General features: G+C 44.6%; 1 pseudogene; it reads left to right on the top strand.

Moving 5' to 3' along the window:
- Window positions 1–802: 802 nt before the first annotated feature.
- LOC138172040 (dynactin subunit 1-like) lies at window positions 803–2,860 on the top strand (annotated as a pseudogene).
- Window positions 2,861–4,562: the final 1,702 nt, after the last annotated feature.

Here is a 4,562-nt window from a genome sequence, read left to right as displayed (position 1 = left end):
ATTTTCCATGCATCCTGATCATTTATAGACACATTTATATTCCAGCCATTCTGGAGAACAACTTGAAATTATGCCAAAAGTTCTACAAATCTTTGCATACCCTTTGATACATCAATACTGCTGCTAGACCTATACCCCAAGGAGATCAAAGAAAAAGGACTCACATGTACAAAAATATATTATAGCAGATATTTTTGGGGTGGCAAAAATTTGAGACTTAAGGGATCCTCATCAATTGAGAAATTGCTGATCAATTTATTATATATTCATGTTATGAAATACTATAATGCTATAAGAAATAATGAAGGGGAGGGTTTCTGAAAAACTGGGAAGACTTATATGAACTGATTCAAAGTGAAGCATTCAGAATCAGGAGAATAATCTGTATAGTAGCAGTAACATTGGAAAAATAATCAACTATGAAAGACTTAGTAATTGATCAGTAGACTGATCCACCACAACTCCAGAATATTCATGATGTAAAATGATCTCTACCTCCAGAGAGAGAATTGATGGACTCAGAGAGCAGATTAAAGCTTTCTTTCCCTCATTATTTTCCTTGTTTTTGTTTTTATTGTTATTTTTGGAACATGGTTAATGTGGAAATGTTTTGCATGACTTTCATATATAATGATCACTGTATTTTGTGCTTTCTCTATGGGTGTAGGGTTAATGGAATATGAAGATCTTCCCTGTCCATTAATAGGCCTACATGACTGTATGTGTTCCCTTTTCCTCCTTGGAATAGGGGCCGTGTTCCCAGGTTTACAGGATCACAGGTATTTTTATCTCTCCAATCATGATGGTCTTACTCCTTCAGACTCTGGTTCATTTCACAGCTGTGACACATCCTGTTCCGAGTCCCATAGAGCCAGTGAGGCACACAGGCTCTCACGCTGCCCTGAGCCAATCCGGTGCCGAGTTCACCAAGTGGAGATCTGCACTGTCTGTGTCCTTGTTCTGCCACTCTGTAAGGCAGGCACAGGAGAGATTTGATTTGGGTAAGAACTCTGCAGGGTGACCAGGATTTCAAGGGCCTTACAGGAGGCAGCTCAGCCGTTCTGCTGGCCTTGTGTGCTCACTGAGGCCCTGCAGGCCACACTACATTGATATGAGCATGGTGTCACTCTGTGCAGTATGGATGGCCACAGGAAGGTTGGTGGTCTCTACCCTTAGATGAATGCCCATAAGTACTGAGTGAACTTTCTCATGGAGCTGCTGTCCAAGGACCAGCTGGATGAGATGGCAAGCACAGAGTCTCTCACCAAGGCCACCAAACAAGACCAGCTTTTATGTAGCATCCCTCTTACTGAGACTCCTGAGGACTGAACTATGCAGCTGGCTGATGATATCAAGAAAGCCAGAGTGCACTGGATTGTGTGGCTGAGGAGGCTGCATGCCTTTCTAGAGTGTGGGCAGGGGCCTCAGACTTATATCTCTTGCTCTGGGACCTGCAGATATCCTGTAGTGACATCTGGCAGCTTGATAAGCTCCAGAGATGGATGCCAGGGACAGATGCTCCTGGGATCCCAGCTGCTCTTGGTTTGGGGCCTCAGGTGTTGGATACACTCCTAGACTGTTCAAAGCACCTGAGCTGGGTGGGGGCTGTGTCTGCCACAGGAGGTGACTGCTACTGGTGGCCAAATCATTGCCTACCTGACTGAGAATGAGTGTCTGTCCTCAGGTGCTCTGGAAGAGTTGGCTTTCAAGGCAGGGGAGCAGACCTATGGGTCTCCATCCAGCAGCCCCTGCGAGTGTCTTCAACATTCATCCAGAATCCTCATTACCACCATGAACAAATTGGCCACAGCCATGCAGGGGAAGAGTATGATTTAGAGAGGCCCCCAAGCAAGATTCCCCCTGCTTAATTTCGGGCTGCAGCCCTTCCTGCAGAGATCACTGATGCTGAGGGGCCAAGAATTGGAGCACTTATTAAGAAACTGAAGAAATCACTGAAGATCAAGGGGGAACAGTGAGTGAGGAGAATGTGTGACTGACTGTCCTGGAGAAGAAGCTGAATAGTGCACTCAAGGCCACACATGAGAGGATCAAGAAAGTGTGGAGTCAACTAGAGAAAACTCAGACTCTGTTGAAGAAGGACGAAGAGCTTGAGAAGACAATGGATGCCCTTCAGGAAGACATTGACCAACTGGAGGCTGAGAAGCTGGGACAGTGCAGCCAGTCTGAAAGGATTACTGAGGGTCTGAGGAGAGCAACCCTTTGGCCATCACTGGTGAAGAGCAGCGAGTAGGTGCTGGACAGCAGCCTCTGGGTAATATCCCCATCCCTGGGCCAGTGAAGGACTGCTCATTGTTGCCCTAACAGATTTCAGTCATGAGACTGCACATCTCCCAGCAATAGCCTGAGAACAGCACTCTCAAGGGAGCCCAGATGAAGGCAACAGCAGCAATTTTGCCTCCCCTGCATGGAGCCAAGCTGGCACTCAGAGCATGGGAGGGTCCAGATAGCAAACTAGCAGCTGGAGCTTTGTACCAGAAAACAAGCCAGCAACTGGACACACTTCATCGGTTCAGCACATGGACACATGTGAGAGACAGCACAAGGTCTAGCACTGGTGAAAAGAGCCCTGGAGCCCAGCTTCTGGAGCAGCTTGACTAGCTCTGATACCTGAGTGACGCCATCAGCAAACCAGGAGGGAGTGATGAAGGAGACTATCAGTGCCCAGGAGCCACTGTCTCCGCTGACTTCACCACTTTCCCCTCATAAGCCTTCCTTAGGTCCAAGGAAGGGAAATGAGAAGATACTGTGTATGTGCACAGAGAGACCTTCCCCTGCTCTGGGCAGCAGCACTGGCTAGCTGATCCATGAACACAAGCTCCATGGCCACCCCTTCTCCTAGCTCTGTCTGCTTCACTCTATTCCTTTTCATGTTTGCCCCACATCTGAGGGGTCTGCCTGATTCTGCCTCATCTAACCTCCTGTAGATCATTCCCAGATAAGAATATCACTGCTTGTTTAAAGCCATAATGCTAACCCTCCCCCAGCCCTACTTTTGGCTTCCCCAGTGCCTGGCCTTAGTTGCTTCCTCATGGAGGAAGGTGGTGGAGGGCAGGTTGACCTGGCCCCAGGGAAAGGTGCTCAGTCCCAGGATGGGGCGTCATTTCCTCAATAATGCAGCTTGTTCTTAAAAAGAATATATTTATTGAACATTTGCTACATGTAAGACAGTGTGCATTGTTCAGGTTTACAAACATGAGGGAAAGAAGAAATATAGTTCTTGGCCTCACATGAGTTGTTAACATGAGTAATGACTGAAGTTCTTGTCTAGGGTCAATGCACACATCCAACAGTAACTAGTTGTGTGTCCATAGCCAAATTACTTAGCCTCTTTGAGCATCAATTTACTTACCTTAAAAATGCTGAGATAAGATTATCTGCTCTGGTTTCCTCAATGGTTGTTGGGTTCTTTGCCTCAACTGATATGCAGGAATTCGCCCACCTGTAAGCCTATATAAATATCAATAGTGGAGGAATACTCAATAGAAAAGTAATTTGATTTTTTGCAGTAATTACTGATCAAATTCTCCAAAGAATTTTACAAATGAATCTCAAATAAAGGCAAATAGTGAATGATGTGTTTGGGCAGTGTCATATAACTGATGAGGAGCATTGAAGAATGGGAGTAAAAATGTCATCAGGGAAATGTGTCACAGGGAGAGAAGAGACTGCTTAAGTGGAAAGGCTGAAGAATTATGTTTAAACAACCCCACAGTTTTGACACCCTGGGGGGTAAGAAGAAAGTGGGCAAGGACTCTAGCACCTTGGGTGAATACCTGGGATATGCTTGGGGGAGGATATGAACTAGAATCTCAAAGCCTGAGTAGACATAAATGAGTCGCCATCTTTATCACTGAAATAAAGGTCTTCCCCCATGAGATCCCATAACCACCGAAGCATTTGAGTACTGATTACCTTACTACCACCAGTCCTACTATTCATCTGAGTTGGCATATTTATTTTTACACTACCCTCTATTAAAAAGGGCAAATTTAAGTTTGTGGTCATATTCTATGGAACTCAGGGCAGTGGATTTAACACACCACTGGAGGAATCGTGAGGGAATCTGAGTTATAGTTCATATTTGGACACATTCTAGCTGTGTGATCATCTTTCTGAGACTTGTTTTACTCATTTATAAACTGAAGATAATGGGATTGAAAGTTGGAAGGAATCTGAAGTGTCTACCTCTTTCACAGTCACATGGAAATTTCTGTTCTCCAAAAGGTCCTGAATATCAAGGGAATTAAGGAAAAGAAATGTTAGGGAAGTGACCTAGCCATATCAAATTCTAATCTGTATTATAAAGCAGTAGTCATCAAAACTACTTGGTACTAGCTGAGGAATAGAGTAGTGGATCAGTGGAATAGATTAGGTACATGAGACATAGTAGTCAATGACTATAGTAATCTACTGTTTGATAAACCCAAAGACCCCAGTTTTGGGGATAAGAACTCACTATTTGACAAAAACTTTTGGGAAAACTGAAAAAGAGTATGGCAAAAACTGGGCATAGACCAGTATCTTACACCATATACCAAAAT

Source organism: Petaurus breviceps, unplaced genomic scaffold (assembly GCF_028583685.1).
Source record: "Petaurus breviceps papuanus isolate PSGF00001 unplaced genomic scaffold, PetGlider_PUasm1.0 490, whole genome shotgun sequence".
NCBI lineage: Eukaryota > Metazoa > Chordata > Mammalia > Diprotodontia > Petauridae > Petaurus > Petaurus breviceps.
The sequence above is the reverse complement of the archived record's forward strand: the minus strand, read 5'-3'. Positions and strand labels throughout refer to the sequence as shown.